Source organism: Fukomys damarensis, unplaced genomic scaffold (genome assembly GCF_012274545.1).
Source record: "Fukomys damarensis isolate Sample0158 unplaced genomic scaffold, DMR_v1.0_HiC HiC_scaffold_31, whole genome shotgun sequence".
In the NCBI taxonomy this organism is placed as follows: Eukaryota; Metazoa; Chordata; class Mammalia; order Rodentia; family Bathyergidae; genus Fukomys; species Fukomys damarensis.
In genome coordinates, this window is record NW_022900943.1 from 21,328,050 (window position 1) to 21,351,512 (window position 23,463).

The following is a 23,463-nucleotide window of genomic DNA, read 5'->3' on the forward strand; positions in this document are numbered from 1 at the left end:
CTGTAGAATAAAATATGAGCCAGATATGGATTCCTCCCTGGAGAACAGAAGCTCTACTAATATGAGACAAAGCAGGTACACACATAATAATGGTAGAAGCTGGAAGAGGGAAGAAGATGAGGACTATACAAAAAAAGGACTCAAAGAAAAGAGAAGGGAGGACATTTCTTCTCATCTGGAGGAGTATGAGACAGAGCCCTCTGGGGATGGGAGTGTGGCTGTGTCTCCATTAGGGATGAGGTAGTGTGTGAGGCCCGTCAGGTGGAAAGGCAAGTTGAGATACTTAAAAGAACCAAGGGTAAGCCATAGTAACCAGAATATATGGTTTATCATGAAGGATAACAGTAAGAACTAATATTAAAGAGGGGTGGTGTTTGAACTTGGATAATTAAGGTGTAACCTTATTAAAGGTATTTGATCAAAACCCCACATAATCTAGAGTCATTCATCAGGACAGTTAATAGGTGGCAACACATAATACATAAGGGCATATGGGAAAGGGGCAAAGGCTATGTTAAGGAGGGGAAAGCCTATTGATGTCTGGCTCAAATAGAGTAAAACAAAAGAAATATGATTCTAGACTGTGGTAAGCAGGGAGAATGGAAAAAAGCATTAGATAATCATGGTAATTAACATTTACTGAGCATTTGCTGTGTGTACACACTGCAAAGAGTTCTGCATGGCTAATGGATGATTTTTCTTTCTTTTATTTTTTATTATTAATATTATTTTGGTTTTTTGAGACAGGGTCTCTCTATGCAGTTCATGATCTATGCAAGTTCTATGATCTTGAATTCACTACTTAGGTGACGTTGGTCTCAAACTTATCATGGTCCTCCTGCCTCAGCCTTCCAAGCCTTCCGAGTGCTGGGATTGCAAGATTGTACTACTAACATACCTGAGTGGATCATCTCATTTTAATGTCACTAACTACTTATAAAGTAATGTAAGGAAGAAAGCCTTGTACTGTTTGGAGTCCAGAAACTTCTTCCTTTAACACCAGCATGTAATGAGCTACTACTACCAGAGGTACTAATTTCTCGCCTGTAAATGGTTTCAGATTATGTTCCATTTTTTTGTTTACAAGTAACCTTTCAGGAAAAGCAAGATGTTTATCATTTTATCATCAGAATGCTACAGTTATTTCTTATTTTGGTTTCTACGGGGGACAGATTCCAGGACATTTCAGAGGTACCCCAATCTGCAGAAGCTGTACCCCCTTATATAAATTGGTGCAATATTGACATAGAACCCACCCTCATTCTCTCAGACACTTTAAATCATCTCTAGAATACTTATACTATTGAATAAAATATAAGTGGTATGTAAATCATTGTTATATGCTTATTGTCTACAGAAAAAAATCGCGTGCATGTCCAGGACAGACACATTTTTTTCAAATATCTAGGATCCACAGTTCTTTGGATCCCTGGATATGGAGACTGTAGATTCAGAAGGCCAGTTGTATATATTATAAAAACGGACTGACAGAACAGTTACAAAACAATATTGGACAGTAAACGGAAAGCAGCCTGTAAAAACAAAATCACCGAATTTGATGCAAGATGCAAAATAGTATTAATGCTAGAAAGCAAGGAGGCTGGACAGGCAATAGCATGCATGGACTTCCATGGCTGTACCGTGTGACACTGGGGCTGAGGGACTAAGAAGCCTTGTGGCTCAGCTTTGAGCCGGGAGAGTGTGTAGGTGCTAGAGAAATCATTATACTACACAACTCTGAAAATCAGAAGCAGATGCACGCTAAAGCAGAAAGGCTGTTACCTTTGTGTGCTTGCTCTAATAGTCTTAGAATTTTTTGTTTTAAAAAAGGTGATAAAATTTAAAACAAAAAGCATCATTGTTTGAGTAGGAAACTTAGTAGTAAGGATTTTATGATTGAACGGAAAATTACGTTTTGGTACAGTAAAAGAGTTGAATGAATATTCTTTATCGTAGGCCTCAAAGTAATCAGCTTAAGTTTTAAAAACTAAAACACAGGAAATAATGCCCCTGTCAAGGGGAAGAGTGCCCAATTAATATACAGGCTATAATGTTGTAACACTAGAACATTTGTGAAGATAACATCAAAGTAATTTTCCAAATAGAGTATAGTTTTCCAGGAAATACTTAGGTATTTATTAGAGCTCTGAACAAGAATAAGCTTTTCATTTGTATTTGGAGCATTTTGCATCCTATGGATATAAATACTGCTTTCAAATTATTCTTCCCTGCAAGTAACCCACAACCATTTTTACATTATTTTTAAAATACCATTTACAGTCTCATGGAAAAATTTCAACTTCTGTTGCTGACAATAGTACTAAATAATTTCATATTCATTATCATGTCTGACAAAATACTATCACATGAGATTTGTGTATATTTACACAACCTATTTCTAATTTTAAAAACATTGCTATGTCACATTTATTGATGTTTTATACCTTAGAATGTAGAATAATGTTTTATGATTACCAAATTATTAATTAGATTTTCCCCTTTAGCACTTTTCATTCCTGCCTTTTATTGAACTTGGAACACACCTGCTTGTTACTGGTTATCAAAATGCATAAATATATAAAAGTCAATTTTTAAAAATACTGGAATCATAATTCTTTAATATTAAATAAGTGAAAGGAAAATCAATATCTATTATGGGGCTGTTTTGCAATTTAGGCCCTTTCATTGTTATATATTGTTTTGGAAAGACTAAAAAGCCACAGCTGTTATCACAGGACTTTTCTGTAGATCATCATGCCAAAATAAGGAATGTGACTGGCTGCTTTGTACAAAATTTGTGAGACCGTCATGACCCAGACAGACTTGAAGAAAAGGCTATTGAGATTTCCCTACCAGATAACAAATTTATCATCACAGTTTAGAAATGAAAATGTCACTTGCCAAATTATTGATAAGCAGAGAGAGAAAAGATGGATGGAATAAAATAAAGAGAATAGAAATATGTTTATGTATATCTACTACCATGTTAATAAACATACATATAAATCACAAAAAAGAAAAAAGAAATCAAAGTGAAGATGGTGTTCGTGTTTTCATGTTGGTGATCCCCAGGGAATACTCAAAACATTTATACAGTGTCATCACCCCTTCAAAGATATACTTATCTTCAGGTTTTTTTATTAAAATTGGTCACTCTTCCCCTTGACAGGGGCATTATTTCCTGTGTTTTAGTTTTTGAAACTTAAGCTGATTACTTTGAGGCCTACAATAAAGAACACTCATTCAACTCTTTTACTGTACCAAAACGTAATTTTCCATTCAATTATAAAATCCTTACTACTAAGTTTCCTACTCAAACAATGATGCTTTTTGTTTTAAATTTTATCACCTTTTTTAAAACAAAAAATTCTAAGACTATTAGAGCAAGCACACAAAGGTAACAGCCTTTCTGCTTTAGCGTGCATCTGTTTCTGATTTTCAGAGTTGTGTAGTATAATGATTTCTCTAGCACCTACACACTCTCCCGGCTCAAAGCTGAGCCACAAGGCTTCTTAGTCCCTCAGCCCCAGTGTCACACGGTACAGCCATGGAAGTCCATGCATGCTATTGCCTGTCCAGCCTCCTTGCTTTCTAGCATTAATACTATTTTGCATCTTGCATCAAATTCGGTGATTTTGTTTTTACAGGCTGCTTTCCGTTTACTGTCCAATATTGTTTTGTAACTGTTCTGTCAGTCCGTTTTTATAATATATACAACTGGCCTTCTGAATCTACAGTCTCCATATCCAGGGATCCAAAGAACTGTGGATCCTAGATATTTGAAAAAAATGTGTCTGTCCTGGACATGCAAGTGATTTTTTTCTGTAGACAATGAGCATATAACAATGATTTACCTACCACTTATATTTTATTCAATAGTATAAGTATTCTAGAGATGATTTAAAGTGTCTGAGAGAATGAGGGTGGGTTCTATGTCAATATTGCACCAATTTATACAAGGGGGTACAGCTTCTGCAGATTGGGGTACCTCTGAAATGTTCTGGAATCTGTCCCTCGTAGAAACCAAAATAAGGAATAACTGTAGCATTCTGATGATAAAATGATAAACATCTTGCTTTTCCTGAAAGGTTACTTGTAAACACAATAAAAAATGGAACAATAAATAACTCATTTGTTTCTTTTCACCTTTTTAAAGTGTCTTCTAGTCTATTTTCCTTAAGGGCCAACTCTTAGTAGGGATATTGAATTATGCATCTTTAAAAACAGCAACAATTGCAGAGAACATCAGTGAAGTGAAGAAAGAACCTCTTCCCCAATGTAAGTCCTGTTTCATTATGAAAAATGCAAAATTGCCAAGTAATCTTTTAAAAAAGAATAACCAGATATCTACTTTTAAAATTCACCATTATCTTTGAGAAATATTTTCTTTGCTATGGTCTGATTAGTGACATTTAAATTAGAAACTGGTTTCTTTCTTGTTTTAGAGTACAGTCTACATCTGTTGTGACCAAATAAATCCATAAAAACAGAAACAAAATGCCCAAATCTTTACTGAGAAAAATATATATACCATGTATCATGCTAAATTTGTACACAGACTTTTGTTTTGCATATTTTTCACACAGGAAATTCAGGCACAGAGAAACTGCTAAGATCTTTAGTACTTAATTGTAGAAATTCTGCTATTAGTTTATATATTATTTTATATCCTTTTATTATCCTTAAAATATATATACCAATGAATGAATCTAATTTCTCATTCTTTATGGCTGAGTAATATTCCATTTTATAGAAAAATCACATCTTCTTTATCCAGTTTCCAACTGATGGGCAAATGGGCTGTTTCCAAGTTTTAGCTATTACCAACTGTGCCTCTATAAACATAGGTGCACATATATCACTGAAATTATTCTTTCATAGAAAAATGGATACCTATTGAGGATATACTCCTAAGTGAAATAAATAAGTCACAAATCTGCAAATACTGAATAGTTTCTCTGGTGTGAAAAACTATAATAGTACATAAGATCCTAATGAGATAATTGACAATGTGAAATAGGAAGAAAAGGGCTAAAGGTGTAGGGAAAGTGGGAAGGGTAGGGGAAAGGGAATAAGGGAAAAGAAAAAAATATGAGAAAATGAAAAAATGGAAATAAAGTGTTTGTAAACGGGGTGGGGAGGAGGGGGTGAAGGGAGGGCAGGGACAAGGGGAAATATGAGAACCAAGACCTGTCATGTAAAGGTGCAAGATCCCAGTAGTGAATGTAACTGTACTGTATACCTAAAATGTACCAATAAACTCAATTAAAAATATATATACCATAATTTTTCATGTCTTTCCATAGGTTTAAGAAATTTAAGTGACACTATCTCAATGATTGATGAGGAATCAAACATCAAGCCACTTGCTGAAGGATTTCTGCAATAAATTATGTTTTTAAAAATCACCAACCAACAAACCATGTATGGCTGAATATGTGTGTTTAGTGAATAGTTTTATTTCTATGTTTTTTTTTATTTTGTCAAAGTAGTAAAATTTGAAGCCTGCCTAATAATAAACTGAAAAAAAGTGAAATAGATATGTAATTTGAAATAAAGTTTTGTAAGAAAGCCTATACTGAGATTACATAAGACGTATTTTTTCAAGTCTAGTCTATGGAGAATAATTTCTCTGAATTTAAGCCTTTGCTCCCTCACTCAGCAACATGAAGTGTTCAAAATTACATAACCCACACGAGCCCAGTGTAAAGTAGGATAATAGGGGTGATGCGTTTACAAAGCTGTTACAAGAATTATCTTTGGAAATGCATGTGACGAACCTTTCCCTAATGTCCTACAATGTTTGATCTATAAAGGTTGTCTTTTACCTTTATTACTTAAGAAGGAATAAAGAAAAACCAGAAACACTATCAAAGCTGATTTTAGACAAAGGATTTCTTTGTGGAAAATGTTCAGGTGTTACCCATAAGACATGCAACAAATAGGGAGAGAAATATACAGATTGATTGGTAGCAACTTAATTCTAGCTTTAAATCTTCATCCAATGTCATTGGTTTATTTTGTAAATTGTAGATTTATTTTATAATGACTGGTTCTGCAAAATTAGGTTATAATATTAATTTGGTTAAATAACTTGCCACTCCTAACTTTTATCTGATGTTTAAGTAATGACCTAATTAAAAATAGTCACAGTTCAAAGTTTCTTTACACTGAAGTTCAGGTAAAATTATTTTCTGGATGAATAAGTTCTTCTGTATCTTTCCATAAACAAAATAATGAAGGAGTGGACAAATCTTTATATTTAAAACTTTGTAGACAATGTATAAAACTGACACGTTATTGATAAAAATGAGCTACTCATGAGCATTTTTTATTCACACTAAATACCACAGAGAGCCAAGATATTCTTTCCTTAATAAAATATCCAAGATGCTGGCCAACAGATGACTTGATGTTTGCATTTTGTGTGTGCTGTAGTTTTCCTTCGATTGACTATTATATGTCCTCACCCTGATGAGCCAGTTGTAACAAGTCCCAGCGTCTGTGCCTAGAATATGTTTCACCTGCAGAGTTCATGACAGCTGAGGTAACTGTCCACAATCCAGCTACGACCGGAAAGCACCTTCAGGCTGACACTCACTGTGTTTCCACACCAGTTTTGCTACACACTCAGGAAGGAGTCTTGTCATCCTGACAGGAACCACGGTTCTGTCAAACGGCACAGGATATTTCCAAAAACATGTAACTACACTTCTCCTCTTTTTGAAACTGTGCTGAAACAGGAACCAGTAATCCCTCTCAAGGAAGAGACAAAAGATCTTTTAATGGTTCCTCAAAAATTTTCTAATCTCACCTCACCTGGAAACATGGAACTCTTGGGAGATTTTGTTGTTGTTGTTGTTGTTGTATTCTTTCTCAAATTTATTACCTTTAAAAGAAATACAGTGATTATTAGATTTTTGCCCATTTCTTTCTTTTTAAAACAATTATGAGAATTTTTAGCCAGAACCTATAAAAATTGTAAAGGTTTTTTTCTTACAGAGAAATCATCTTTATGAGTTTTTATAAACATCTAAGGTAAACATCATAATTAGCTTGAGAAAGAGGAGGATTTATTTTTTGCTCTTCAATAGTTTTTAAGATGAAATTATTAATATTTTTTTCAAAATTATTATCTTTCTCCTAATTGATGTAAGTAGAATATTACATCACAAACTTTTTAAATTCTCAAAAGATAAAGCATGTATTCACTCCAAACAATAAAGTCATCAATTATTTAAATACATTTTAGATACAAAGTGGCAAAGCACTTAGAAGCTTGGTGAATTTGATTACTCTCTAAAATATGTGAGTTAATAAAAAACATGTTTATTATTATGTAGCTGACAAATTCATGCTTTTTTTATTAGTTTCTTTCAAAGATGGAATAATGATATTTTGTACTTGCTATAATCAATATAATTTAGATCTAAAAATTTAAAGGACTTACACGTTTTAAAGGACTTATAAGTTACTTGAAACAAAAAATACAAAGAAATTCATCTGGAGAGTCAGCTTATTTCTTTTTCTTATGGAAAAAACTGAAATCAAATCATTTATTTATAGTTAATGATTTCAGTGAATATAATCGAAGTCACAACAGATTTTTTTGACATGAGAACTAATGGGCAAAAGCTAATTCAATGAATGAATTTCAGAGATGAAACCAAAGAAAGCCACAAAGTGTTAGCAAAGTTCAAGAACAATTAACCAGCGGAAAGATGAGAGAAGTGGTCAAAAACCAGGCAAGTTGATGCTTTTGTTTTTTTCATTCCTTTTCTTTTTAAGGCCAGTGAATAAATCAAACTGTCTCATTATTTCATCAGCTAGCTTTGTTTCAACTGCCAGGTATGAAAAACTACCAGGAACAAAAGATTTCAGAACGAAAGAAACTTTTCAAAAGCATGAACGGAGGATGAGTGTTAATTCCAGAATAGCTGGTTTATCAGGAAATATACAGGACATTGAGTAATGATAAAGTAAGAAGGAAAAGTATATTTCTGAAGTTCTCACACCCACCTAGAGAGGAGGTCAAAGTGGATATCTGTGGTTTTATCTCCCATGGCAATGGAACTGTAGGTGTAGGAGTTCACCAGGCTACTATACTGAATTAAAAAGTAGCTATATATAGGCTCTTTGTCACAAAAGCTTCACTATTTGGTTTTATTGTCAGCTTATAAATTTATTTTCTAGGTAAAACTTTAGATAACTTCAAATAACTAAACAAATTGTCACTGTGAACTAATAACGTAGAGAGCTCCGCAGTCAAAGGAAAAAACTGTATTCAAGTCTCAACTCCCATAAGTACTAATTCTTAATTTTAGCTAATTTCAACTCACTGGACTTCAGTTTTGAAACATGTGTAATGATTGTATCAGCTTTCCCAGTTGTGAGGTGGTGAGGATGGAATAAATATTTGTGAAGCAGAGTTTTTTTTTCCTTCTCACCATCTCACAATACTGCACTTGGAACCCAGGGTCTCATATGTATTTAACAAGTGCTGTACCATTACATTCCGGCTTCTGAGTTAGGTTCTGCCTAACCTTCTGAGTAGTTGGAATTACAGTACATTTTTTTTTTTTTAACTAACAGCATATGAAACCAACTGAAAGTTTCACCTTTGACTGATGTAGAAGATAGAATCTCACTGCTTTACCTTTGATTTCAAAGGCTCTGAAGTTGCCAAAGGCTGTGGCACATGCCCAGAGTAACAGCTATTTGTGAGTCTGAGGCAACAGGATCACAAGTTCAAGGCCAGCCTGGGCCATGTACTGAAGCACTGTTTTAAAATAAAAAAATAAAAAGGGCTGGGGATGTATAGCAGTGGCAGTTTACCCCTGAGTTTGATACCAAACCCTGAGAAAAGCAAAAAGCCTTTGTAGTTACGTGTTTGAGAAGAAAGCAACCGCTTAGTCTTTCTATTCTCAGTATGATTATGTGGCAATTCATGAGTGAGGTAATCAGAAGAACAAGTTCCAGGTGATTAATGATAGACTTTATTGGCACAGTAGTGCCAAGGAAGCTTTTCTAAGCTAAAAAATAAGCACACATTTATAAATACACAAAATTCATTAATAGGAAAAGTATCTGCAAGCACTTTTTGAGATGTTATAACTATAACATGTTAATACCAATTGTTCTATTAAATGTAGTTTTAATATTGTATTTTCCAAATTATGTGGCTTTCTGTTGGACAGAGGCCATGCGTAGAAGAACTTGCCTCGGTTTATACTGGCTTTATTTTCCTGGAAGTGTCTCTGTAACGTTGCTCAGCGAAGTACCAAGGAAGCTTCAGGTCAAGAACCCTAAGTAGCAGGAACACAATGCCATAATTGTGCTGCCTTTAATCCCAACCTGATGACAGAGGCAACTGCTTCGCTGCCTTTAAACATTTTATAATTAAATGCTACCAATTATTACAGAGTCAAAATACTGAGAGATTTAAGGTATGGCTATCTAGGGACCTCCATATTGAGTGGATGATGTCACAGAGGCACACACACATGCATGTATCTGTTCTATGACAGAACAAGTTCAGTTGTATAACGTGCACGATCAGACCTGTCCTAGAAAGGGCAACATGTCTTCTCTAGCAGAGAGGATCACTTGGGTAAGAACCTCACAGAGTGAAACCTGCTTGCACCCTGAAAGTTCCCAGGAATGGTCTTGAGGCTGCCAAGCATCTGTCTACCTGGATGTTTCTATTTGCCCCTTTCAGAGAAGTCCAAGCCTGTCTGGGGTTTCAGAATGTGTGTGCGTATATACTGGAGGGTGGGGTCTGTTGGGTTTCAGTCTTAAGCCACAGAGAGTAACTAGTCACCCATACATAAGCAGCATTACATCACCCCTGCACTACTCACCTACCTGGATACAATGCCCTGCAGTTTTATGTTTCAGAGTTTCAGTGTCATGGGTTCAGAAAGGTTGCTGATTGACTGGGGATGTATTTTTATATTGGCAGTAGCCAAAGAATTAGAGAAACAAAGACAGTTAATTCAGGTTTACCAGGAAGACAAAATTCCCTCCTCACTAATCTGATTTCAAATAACTCCAGAAAGTCCACATATAAGTTACTTTGTAACATGTCCACACCGGGGCTTCTTTCATTTATTTTGAGACAGGGTCTTCCAGGGTGTCCTTGAACTCGTGGAGCTCCTCCTGCCTCAGCCTTCTGAGTGCTGGGATTACAGGCATGTGCCACCATGCTTGGTTTAGCAGGGCATCTTTTATTTTTGATGTCCTAACTTGGCTTCATGTTGAATATGCTCCTTACTGCAAACCACCACCTTCTAGTTAGGTTTTTAAATTATACTCACATAATACTTATTTTTCCTCACAATGAGATCAATGCCAAGTCCATTCTGTTCCACTCCAAATGTTCAATAGCATGCATATAACAGCTTATTAAACAAGAAATCCATTCATAGTTATTGTCATCGTATCATTATCAGTGAAGAGTCTTGTTTTCAGTTGAAGAAAGTGGGGAAGAGGAATATCAGAATGCAGAAACTGAAACTAGAATTGATTTCCCAGATATAAATTTTCTACCTCTGTTGCCCAATCATGAGACTTGTGTTGAATTACTTGTACAAGCAGTCCTAGAATACCTTCCAGGAAATATAATCAGCTTCCTAATTATTAGGGTATACCAGAGTGTCCTGTCTGATAACTTAGACTCAAAATATTCCTTGTACAAATGAGCTCACTCTACTATGGGATACATCATAATTCATTATTTACTGGAAAATATTTATGAAGTGCCTACTATATGCCAGGCACTGCATTAGACATGGAATTAACAAACTATGACTGAAGCAATATACATTATGTTGGAAAAGATAATATCAAACACACATAGAGCTAAGCACACAAGTAACTATATATTCATACCAAAGTCACTACATAGAACTTCAGCATAGTCTTCCTCCTAAATTGTAATTATGTGTTTAAATTTTAGTTTTCTAATTCTGGCTTGGAATGCATAAGTAACCATAACTTCAAATAACTATTATACATTGAAATCATTCGCCAATGAGCTGGCCTGCATTCAAATATTGTCACTTGATTCACTTTTCCTTTAGGGAAAACGAGCCTGACATTCTGTGAATTTCATCTCAGTCTTTTCATCAGAGAAACAAAAATGGCACCTTTGATAATGAAAGTTCTGAGGTTTAAACGAAAAAGGAATCAGAAACAGTGGATGTTCTGAAGGAACTCGTAAGGCCACGAAAGCATAAACATAAATCCCCCCCGAAAGCGATCACTTAAGGACAGAATCAGAATATTGGGGAGCACATAGTGTGGGTTACTGTTGGGATTTCAAAAAAGCAAAGACTACTGGAAAGAAAAGAAACCAGGGACTGTTTTTGCTGGGAATCAGATGAACAAACTGTATAAGTTGGAATCTGAAGTATTTGGGAAATTGTAGAGAACTGGATCTCACTAGACTAACAATGCATGTAGAGGTCAGGGCACGCAGTGGGAGGAGAGGAAGCCATGTCAGTAGGTCTTAACTTCAGACTGAGAGAGGAAAAGGGAAAAACAGTTGTGATGACCTAACTTATGGTCAGCTTGGCCTGCCCAGCCGAACTCAATCAGCCTGGTCTGGGCGTGGAAGACCCACCTGAGTATTGTTGCCAAAGGAAAAAAAGAGAACTGAAATATGAACATAAAAAACAAGGTAGGATACTTCATAAAAAGAATACATTGTTTTTAATAGAATGATGTTTTCTTTATTTCTTAAAACCAAGTACATGTACTTGGTTTATATTTTACTTTCCTTTAAAAGGATATCTAAATGCAATAGGTATATAAATCTTCCACGGCTTTGGGCAGTCACTTTCTATTCTCTAGGACCTGGTTCAAGCTTTCTTTTGGAGTCATTAATAATACATATTTCTTTAAAGTTATAACCACAAATGATTTAGTGAATATGTCATTGATTTAAGTGTTGATACAAAGAATTCAAGTAAACGTATTCTCAGATTCCAATGTGAAGTGATTCTTTTCCATAGTGTAAGATGATGGAAAATCCTCACTACTTGAGGTCTTTATCATTCGCATGAGCCTTCTAGAAATTTGGGTAGATGATCAATGTTTTTTTAGTGCTAAGGATCAAAGATTATAAACTTTAACTATAACTTCTTGTTCTTCTGAATATAAACCGATTTTTAAGCAATAAGGAAACTCCTTAAACTAGCCATGAAATTCAGAAAAAAATGATGCTTTAATAATTCTTTTTTTTTTTTTTATGGTACTGGGGATTGAACTCTGGTCCTTGTCCTTGCAAGGCAGGCGGCAGAACCACTGAGCTAAATCTCTGGCCCCTTAATAATTCTTATAATATCAATTCAGTTCCTTTCAGGCACTATCCATTTGAATGTCCATGATGTGGAAGATCGTAGAAGTTTGTGATCTTCACCTCTGATTTTTTCTATAACTAATTCCTATAACTTCTCCTTTCTATAACTGATTCTTCCATAACTAATCACACCTTCTACCAAATCAACCAATCTAGGCCAAAGTGCTGTTACTGAATTCAGCAGAGAAAACACAAAGCATGATATCTACAAGTGGAAAGGATTCTGATCAGATTTGAACAAATGAAGGAATCATAGAAAGTTCACAGAGATGATGACACATTAGTACGGGGTACACTGTTTCCCCATCCTTGAGATATTTCACCAAGACAAAGAATAAATGAAACAAAAGGAAGACCTCTGATAATTTTTAAAACAAAATAAGGTAGGCTTTACTCACATAATATTTAAATGTCATATATCTGTTCATCACAAATGGTCACATATTTGTTAGTTTTGCAAAAATGTCAAATACATAATATACTAAACCAATTGACTTTAATACTAAAATAATTATGAGATGATATTTACTCTGATTAACTTAGAACCTGTGGAAGAATTTATTTTTTCTGCTCTTATTTATGAGTGTAGCATACTACATTTATACCTAATTAACATTCTATAGTAAGCATAAATTACTGCAAAAATTATACAAGAATTCTTTTCAGGCAGAATTCTTGCCTGATATTGTGAATAACACTCTTTTCTTTTGAGTAAAAAACCAACCAAATGACTCTAGTGAGAGGTCTTCTAATCATCATAGTTGAACTCTGTCCAAAATGGATTGTTTTAGATATAATATAAGCCACTGACCAAAGCGAAGCCAATCAAAACACTACAACAGGATTTTTACTTTTATCTTTTCAGACTGAAGAAGACAAAAATTCTTCTCTGTTAGTGGAGCTGTGAGATTCAAAAGTAAAAATGTTGCCTGCCGGGATCATGACTATGAGCCCCAAACCTAGTTTGGTAGATGTAAAGATAAGTAACAGAAATAGCATTTAAATGTCTGGTTCCAAAACAGCCTGAGGGCCAGGTTCGTATCTTGAGTTATAAAACATACCTCAGTAACTTTCTAAAACATTTCCCCTAAGCTTTTGTAATACAGATTCTGTACTAGCAATCCTGACTACCCAAAGGAGTCTTACATTTAAAAATAGAAATCAGACACTCTGTATCGCACAGGGAAGTGAACACTGGATTACAATTCTGACAAGCTAGTTTTAAATTTGCCTTTGCTAAATACATCTCGTTGCCTTCCGTGAAGACGCCATGTTTTCTAACTAGTAAGATCATCCACCTCCCTCTGGACTCTATCACTCCTACCTTTCTCCATAATCAAACCCACCTGCCACTGCCCAGCCTCTTGTGATAACTCAGTAAATAGTGATGGTTGCTTATTGCCGCTCATCTCATCTTAGGTCTTCATGTAGAATGTGAAGAGCCAGGGCTGCAGCCTTACTCTGTTAACAGCTATTCCTGTTACACTGACTTCGTATGTGTCCCGTCCATGCCCCTGCGTCTGTCTTCCCCACAGAATGAATATGCCTTTTCTTCTCCATTCGACCTTCACTCCTAGATGCAAAACTGACACTGCTTTTTTCAGATCTCCCCTTTTACAGCTCTTTTCTGGCCCACATGATGGATGGATGGATGGATGTGGTATCTCCGCAGCATGAGCGTAAGAGGCAGATAACTAAATCTGAATGCCTTCCAAGTTCTGATTATTATTGCCTTTTTGTTGTCCACCTATGGTGGTTTGTTTTTTTCTAAAATTGAAAATATGGATCATGCATCATTGATAAGTAGATGAACTAAGCCATGAGACAATCTTCCATTTATGATTCGTTGGTTGCAATCAAACACGTGCCAAAGCAAAAGCACAATTTCAAAGTATACACTGTCAATCAGCAGACTATGGAAATCCCATAGGAAGAAAAAGAGATTAAATTTATTTTTCTGACATACTGCGATATCTCATGTCATTAAAATGTAAGTTGTTGAGAAACAATAGATATTTTTGTTTTGTTTATCATAGAGTCCTTAATGCCTGGAATTGCACACAGTGTATGTGATAGCTAATAATTTCTGGAGATTCAAAATAAAGTTATGAAGTATAGTTGAATCACTTTGGTAAATCAGTGAATAATGTCGCTTCTTTTGTGTGTGCATCTACAATTCACAAAGCCTTATGAATAGTTTGGGCACAAACAAGAACGAATCGTAAAGCAACTTAGTCTAATAAGGAAGAGAGATAAGATAAAACAGAGAAACTACAAATTCCAGTGAAATTATTGTATATTCAAGAGCCAACTAATGTCCCGTTTTCTTTTTAGAGAAGTGGCACTTTTCTCTAAAATTATCTGAAATTATAGTACACAAAACTGGATTTTGAGCTGGGTCTTAAAATTTGTAAAGATTTCAACAAACACATCTCCAACTCAGAGAAGGTCCTCACCTAGAAGTCAGGTTTAAAGTCTTTTCTAAGCCTCTTTAAGACTTGCACAAATAAAGAATACCATGTCTCAATAGGTGAAATAACTTTACTGTAATTATTAAACACTACAGCTTCTTCGAGACACAAGTAGTTTAAGGAATTCTGCTCTTGGCCTCTTTTAGGGGAAAATGTGACTTTTCCACTACTTCTCCTTACAGTGGAATGAGTAATTTGGAAAAAAATAGTTAACGTAGTTAAAATAGTTTTTCCCCCAAGATTTCATATTTCAGTTTTAAGAATCTGTCATGCTATAACCATAACTGCCTATTAAGTAAATGTGTGTGTATTTCTGGAGAAGGAATGGTACTATTTTCCCCTTAGGATCTGATGGAACTCTACAGCGCCTCCCAAATCTGCCTTCCCAACTCCCCTGCCTCAGGGCAATTTTGAAGTCCTGAAACCACAGTTAGACATTCAGAAGTTTGGTAACTACTTGTGCAAAGCAAGTTTGTTCACAAAACAATTTCAACATTAATACTTTTTTCAAAAAGTTTTTTTAACGGAAGTGACATTTACTATTTAATAATTCTCTTAAAAGAAGTATTGGTTTTCAAGAAAACCCCATGTATAGAATTTTAACAGTATCTCATAGTTATATTGAACTTAGTGCACGTAAACTACAGAGAAATGTAACTTAGATGTTTCAGTTTAAAGGAAGTTTAGGAGACACTGCGATTTAAGGAGTGCATGAACACTTCCTCTGATCTGCATTCATTTCCATATTGCAAATATCAAATGCCATAAAAATATTTGCCTAACCCATCATTTCTAATCCAAGTGAGTTTTTATTTTGTGTTCCCTCTTTACTCAAGTAAGCCTTTATTCTCTTTACTCTTAGAGTATTTTGAGCAAATTTACCTTTTCTACAGCAAATAGCCCTCAGCTCTAGGCAGCTGACTTCTTGTTCATCCAGATGGAAATTAAACGTCAGTGTGCATATTGCAAGCACCTGCTATAGCCTTTTAAAAATGCAAAACCTTAACCAGGCACCAGGACACTGTTTTGAGTGGGAAGAGGGGCTTCAGATGAAGCCTAGGGATCTTTAATTCCTTGGATTGCCTAACTTAAACCTATTAGTTAAATAGGAATTTCTCAAGGTTCTTCTGAAACTGGCTATCATACATGGAATTTAGAGTTCTTTTTTTTTTTCGTATTTTGCTTATTTTTAGTCTCTCCAAAAGACTTCTGGTTATGTATCAGATTTAGGGAAAATGTTAGAATTTGCATGTTTGGCTTTGAGCTTAAAGCTGATCATAGTTATAAAAGTGTGCAGCCCCCAGCTTATGTTATATTTTGATGCTCATTTTATGACAGTTTTGTGATCCTCCATATTTATATGGATATATAAAAAAATAAATACCAAAAAGAGTTAAGAGAATGCATTTTATATACTACACAGCAGGCGCTTCCAATATGTGTGTGATTCTCATGATCTTACAAGGCATTTTGAATTATTTGGCTGTTAACACTGGTCTTATGTCTATTGCCTGCATTATACTTGCTCAGAAAGCTGTGATGTATTGTGAAACTCAAGCCTCCCAGCTTTCCCTTAAATTTCTGTTATCTGTCTTGCAACAAAAAAATGAAATCAGCTGCTTTAGGGGCTTGTCACAGTCAAGGATAACTGAATACCCTGGGCAAAGTCTCTGAAAAACTCTCTATAAAAATCAATTTCTCAAGACATCAAGAAACAAAGATTAGCCAAAGGGTTATTCTGCTGTTCACTTATTCTTTATCCAAAGCCATATAAAAAATGTGTCTTTCTCACCATGAGTGAGAAAAATTTTCTTTTTCAAGTGCAAGCAGTTCACGACCTGCATGTACCCGAGGATGCACTCCTAGGGATGTGTCTTTGGCTGTGCTTCTGCAGGTTGAGAAAGACAACTGCTTCGTGGGGAGACATTCTGATATATTCATCTCCTCCCTTAGGTCTAGGAGCATCTAGCCTTGATTCTGCGCAGACTGGGTGGTTAACCAACACAAATGCACTGTCTCACAGTTCCGGAGGGTGGAAGTTCCTTTTAAAGAGTCAGATGGGCTGGTTCCTAGGGGAGGCTGTGAGGAAGGGATCTGTTCCAGGTCTCTCCTCTGGGTTTGTATATGGTTGTCTTCTTCCTGTTTCTTCCCATCATATTTTGTTTGGAAATTCTTGTTAGCTCTACATCTCAGCCTGATCCCTTTAGTGCTGCTACATGTGTCGGATTAGAGGATTAAGTGTTGTTCTCCTTCTCAGCACGTCTTCCATCAGGGAAAGAGGGTATGAGAGGATTCTCAGTGGAACAGATACCCCCTTTTCTGGAGAGCAAAGGGAAGAAACTCTCTGTTTGGTTTTTTTGTGCTCCTAAAACTTCTGGAAACCTGTTGCATTCATTATGCTGTTGTTTTTTCTCACTTTAATAGCTCTTAAACTGCACCACAAAGCAATCCCAATTTCCTAATCCTATTTCCAATTGCTGCTCTGCTTTGCTTACTTGGTGCTTATGAAAACTTAAATGTATCTAAAGTGATCTGTACTTAATTCCACATACTGTGCTTTTCTCAGACCTATCTCTCTCAGCTATGCTTTTGACATTAAGGTCATCATTTTCGTTTTAATTTCCTAATCCAAGGCCTATTCTAAAGCCTCTTTCCAAATAACCTTTCAGAATCTTCACACTTTCTATTGTGCTTGCTTGTATGGAATTACTTTCCCCTGGCTTCCTACCTGCCCCTCAGAACTCTCCTTTTTGGTGTGTGTTTTATGCTAGTAGTCATTTTCATATAAGGAAGCACTGAGAACGTGGATGATCAAACCTAGGACCTTGTGCAACCTAGGCCAGCGCTCCACTGTTCACCTGCCACTTCCTCCAGCCTAAGAGCGCTCTTATTAGCTTTGCCTGGAAAGGTGGTGTAGAAAGCTTTGGTTACCAGCAATGTGCTGGGTGTTTATCAGTAGAACACTGTTCCTGCAAACAGGGTTTCCTTCCGGATGGCGAATTTGAATAGCTTTCCAGTTTGATCATTTGGGTTCCATCTCTGAATATTTATATTTTCACTATGTTCGTTGTTACTTAAACCATTTGCTTTTCTTTCTGTCAACAGTTCCTAAGAGCTCCAAGTATATTTTGTTAATAACCCTTTGTTAATCCACAAGAGGAAGTGTTGATGTTCCACAGAGCTTCTGATTTTAGTTATATTTTTCTATATGAGAATTTTTATTATTCCATGTTAATATCTCAGTTTTTTTTAATATCAGGATCTCAGAAATAGATAATAGTCTCTGAACTCAGAGGTTTTACATTATTTCCATAAAATATTTCCATGAAATATATAACATATACACATTATGTTATTTATAAGCACACACACACACACACACACACACACACTGTATTTTTAAACTTAGCTCTTTATTATTCATATTGTGTAATATGGGAACCCAGTATTTTAAAAATTATTATAGCTAAAATTATTTTAAGACTTGCTACACTGGATAACACATGTGATCTGTTTTGAGGGGTTGGGTCCTATAGTGATTTTTGTTTTGTTTTTGTTTTTTGAGACGGGGTCTCACTATGTAGTTGAGACTGACCTGGAACTCACTACATAGCCCAGGCTGGTCTCGAACTCACAGTGATCCTCCTGCCTCAGCCTCCTGAGTGCTGGGATTACAGGCATGTGCCACCATCCCTGGCATTCTATAGTGATTTTGAATGATTATATCAGGAACTGCATAGCTCTAACATTTCTTAGGAATTTTAGTTAAGTGAACTTTTTTTATTAATAACTTTAGCTTTTAAAGAAACTTTAGGATTACAGAAAAATTGAGCAGAAAGTTCAGAGTGCTGAAACACTGCATTTGTTTCTGTTGCCTCTCCTCTTTAATATCCTGCAATGATGTTGTACATTAATTATATTTGGGAAACAATATTTGTAAATTATTATTAACCCATGATTCCAGATGACATGGGTGCTCACTCTTCATGTCGTAAAGTTCTTTGAGTTTTGCCACGTGTGTAATGCATGTATATACCATCGTAGCACCAATGGAAAAATGCTATTCCTAAACATTCCCTGTGCTCCACCTGTTTTCCTGTCCCCCACTCCTGCCCTTTGCTAAGCATCTTTTTTTTAAATTTTATTTTAGAGTTGCCTTTTTCAGGAGGCACGGTTTAGGGTCATATATTCCAGACCTATAAAGCATTTTTGTACTGACTTTCCTCACTTAGCAATGTGTACCTAATTGTCTTCTTCCTGGTCTGATAGTATTTCTTTTTATTTTAAAATAAGATTAAATAATTCCATTCTCTGATGGCATCATATATTTTTTCTTCTTTCACCTTGTAAACACATGATGGTTGCTTGTAATTTTTGGTACTTATGTATAAATTGCTATAAACATTCCCGTGTGTTTTTGTGTGGACATAAGTTTTCCAACTAATTTAGGTAAAATCTAGAACCCAAATTGCTGATAAGATTATTTTTAACTTTGTAAAAATTGCCAGATTATCTTCCAAAGGTCTGTGTCCCTTTACATTCGCCCTAGTAAAGCATGACTACTGGGCTTTTGAACAAATAATACCTGTTTTTTAATCTTTCGTTTCTTATTTCCTATTGCCTTTCAAATATATTTTATTTAATTTAGCTTTTCCAACTCATAGTAAACAAGTTTCCTATTGATAAACATGCAAAACTTAATAGATGGTATCATTTGATAAAATAAATATAATGCGAAAATTCTGCTATGAATTAAATATTTCTTTATTTTTTCATCATCCAAAGGTTTTAGGTTGAGGTTCTGGAAGGATAAATTCACTCCAAAAGCTGATATTACTAAAGGTTATAAAAGAATTTGTGTACCAAATATGTGGCACTTAAACTGTCATTAAGAAACTCAAAATTTCACAAGTGTGGGTTTAAGCAACTCAGCTATAGTTGAAATAAACAACTGTCTGACTTCTTGACCTTAACACACATTTATTTTCCTCCTCCACAATGTTCTGCAAATCTATTGGAATAAAATTTGTAATAGCAAATGTAACATTTCTCATTTTCTTTCTTTGTGACAGTACAGGAAAGAATGGAGGTATCAGATCAGATATAAAAAAGTCTTATGAGAAAGACAACATTATGAACCCTTGTATGATTTTGTCCACAGATACACGATAATCAAGCTATCAAATCATTTACTGATATTTTCTAAGTCACTCAGTTTTAAATAAAAAGCTATCATCAAATTTGATTTATTTTCCCTAAGATATTTTTACCCACCCACTAAAGAAAATGTACAGAGGCAAACAGATAAAATCCTAGCTTCTATCTGGGGGCTTCAATAATGACAGTAAGTTTTTTTTTTTAAAGAAATTTATTTAAGTGATACATCAAATTAAAATTCACCTAAAAAACTCACACTGAGAAGAGCAATAAGTTTAATATAAATGAATATTCAGCTATTCCCCTCATTTTGAGTAACATAACTATACAATGTTTCAGAAAATACAATGAAATGGGAAAGAAAAAGATCTGGTTTTTGGGTGTAGGGTGATCTCAACTATTGCTGATTACCTCAGTCATGGGACCTGCTTTAAGAACTGGAACCTAGGAATGGTGTCAACTTCTGCAGTGCTATGCTGACAGGAAAACGTGAGCAGATCAGATTCATATCCACTGTACTTACTGTGTTTGTTCTTACCCTGGGCTCATGATTGCAAGCAACTTCAGATCCGCCCAGTTATGCCTGTGGTGTGTGGTATGTGTGTGTGTAAAATAAATATAGGAGAATCAAATTTCTCTTAGATAATATCTACTTTGAGGTATGTCTGCTTTTTCCCTTTTATTTTAATATCAACAATGTTGAAGGGTGGAATACAGAAAGTAAAATGCAAAAACCGTAATTCTACAGGCAGAAGATTTTCACAAAATGATTATGCTCATTTAAACAGCACCTATGTTAGAAGCCAGAACACTGCCAGCACCACATTTCCTTCCTGCCCACAATAGTAATTTTTAACTTTAAACCTATAAATAAGTTTTGGCTGTTCATTAAATTTGTACAAAGGAAGTAGTACATATAAATGACTCCAATAAACTAATAAGATAGATAATCCATAAGAAAATGGGCTAAACACTTGAGCTGGCAGTTCAAGAAAGAGCATATCCAATAACCAAGAAGTAGCGAGGTTCATTGATCACTGGGAAAAGGCAAATTAAGACTATAGTGTTTATAGCAGCACAGTTTGTAATAGTTACAACTTGGAAATAGGGCTGGGGATTTAGCTCTGTGGTTCCGCCACCTGCCTCACAAGCTCAAGTTTGATCCCCGGTACAAAACAAAACAAACAAACAAAAACTTAGAAACAGCCCAATTACCCATCAACTGGAGACTGGATAAGGAAGATATGAACGTTTTTTCTGTAAAACGGAGTACTACTCAATCATCAAGAATGAGAAACTAGAGACACTCAGAGCTAAATAGATGCATATCGAGGCCACATTCTGAAGTGAAATAAATAAATTTGTGTAAATACCAAATAGTTTCTCTGGTGTGATAAACTAAAAGTGTAAATAAGGTTCAAATTGTGTAACTGATAATGTGAAATAGGAAGAAAAAGGCTAACGGAGGAGGGAAAGTGGGAAGGGTAGGGGAAAGGAAGGACAGGAAAAAATATGAGAAAAGTAAAAAAATGGAAACAAAGTCTTTGTAAATAGGAAAGGGAGGAGGGGTGAAGGGAGGACAGGGAAATGGGGAAAAAATGAGAACCAAGACCTGTCATGTAAAGGTACGAGATCCCAATGATGAATGTAACTGTACTGTATACCCAAAGTACCAATAAACTTAATTGAAAATGAAGTTAAAAAACAAAAATAAACTATAGTGTATAACTACTTCAGCAAACCACAACTACTAACACAGTTAGGGAAGGAAAGACAACTGATGAGATAATCTGTTGCATTTTAAAGCAATCATCAGATAGGCAATCTGCATCAGATATACGTAGAAATGACTTATCTCTATCTCTACATCAGATATATTTAAGAAAATGAATTTCTTTCCTGAATTATTCATACACATCTCATTTTGTCTTTTCGGTTTTTCTGAATTGAGATCCAGCAAAGTTGTACCTCTGTGGTAAGCTGCTTCAGAGATAGGTTGAAATTTGACAAAAAAAAAAATTATTTCTGTACTTTATACGATGTCAATAATGACCAAGAATAATAATAACGATAATAACCCTGCAAACTAAGACTGTGTGCCATTTATAACACCAGTTCTCATTAGAAATGAAAAGCAGGATTCTCCCTGGCTCTCGGTAGTGGGTGTGAGTGTGTAAGGAAACTGTGGAGAGATTTTGAATTTTCAGTGTGCCGTTGCTCTTCAGGATTCTGGATATACCTGTCTTCCGAAAAGGCAAAAATCCTCAGAGAGAGCTTAACAATTAGAGGACAAAGGCATATTTCACTGAAATTGGGTGTTCTGCTAAAGTCTTACACAAATTCTTGACCACGTTATGGTGTGGCATGTGTGATAAGCGCCATATTCTGTTTCATCAGATTTTACACTAAAGGAGTAAAATAAGTATCCTGTAAAAATCTGACATGGGATGATTGCTTATAACCGTTTTTCTTTTCTTCTGTTCCTTTACTCGGTGTGCTCTCCCCGCGTGTAAAATTTGTGGAGCTGATGAGTCACCCTCCTGGAGAAGCGGGGAGTGGTGAGTCACTTCCTTGGAGGGGAGGTATGCGCCATTCCGCTCACAAACTGCATTTAACCCCTGCCTCTCCTCCGGCTGGGCTGTCAATGAGAACATATGCAGACATCCTTGAATTTCCACAAACCCAGTGGGCATTTTAATCATATGGGAAAAAAGAGCCCAATGTACAATTCACAGGAATAGTCCCATGTGACTGACTTTCTTATCTTTATATGGTTGGGACTTTCCCTTGCCTGCACAATTACATCTGGAAGTTAATTTTGGAAAGCTGTACTTTAAACTTTTTTTCTTAATCATACCACAAGTTGTATGTTTATCGTCATTGTTATAGGATTACTGAAGCATTAAAATTCACATACATAAAGCAGTTCCACTTGGCTTATGTTACTGGGATCAACAAAGACAAAACAAAATGAGACTGTATATTTCTTGTGGGTAGCGGTATTTTATTTCGAAAAACATAGACTACTTTTCATTTCAAAAAAGTATCACTGGGTAAGTACTTTCCATCCACCATTCCATAGCCAATTAGGGATATGAATAAGAATAGAAAACCAGATTTAGTATAATTACTTTTTCCCTTCTCAGGTGACAACATAAATATGATATTAGAATCCGAGTGTACATCTGTCAAGATCAATTCGCAATGAGGTCAATCAAATTAATTAGTAGCTAATTAGTTGTTCTTATTTTTAGCACACATATGAGATAAGTGCTGAAAATACAAACTGACATTTTCTCATACACAGATTAGATGATCATCCTAACTGCAAGATGCATTAGCTTCATTGAAATGGACACTGAGGACTTAGAATGTGTTGTAAATATTGCCTATTAAAAAGGTATTTTCAGGCTGGAGATTTGGCTCAGTGTTTCCTCAGCCTGCCTTGCAAGAGGAAGGACCCAAGTTCAATTT

The 23,463-nt window shown here is 35.4% G+C and overlaps 1 long non-coding RNA gene across 1 annotated transcript; it reads left to right on the forward strand.

Moving 5' to 3' along the window:
* Positions 1 to 9,558: 9,558 nt before the first annotated feature.
* On the forward strand, positions 9,559 to 13,361 carry LOC104863174. Its single transcript, XR_780503.1, has 3 exons — positions 9,559 to 9,610; positions 12,518 to 12,744; positions 13,227 to 13,361. It is a non-coding gene; the product is annotated as an uncharacterized LOC104863174 (long non-coding RNA).
* The last annotated feature ends 10,102 nt before the right edge of the window (positions 13,362 to 23,463 follow it).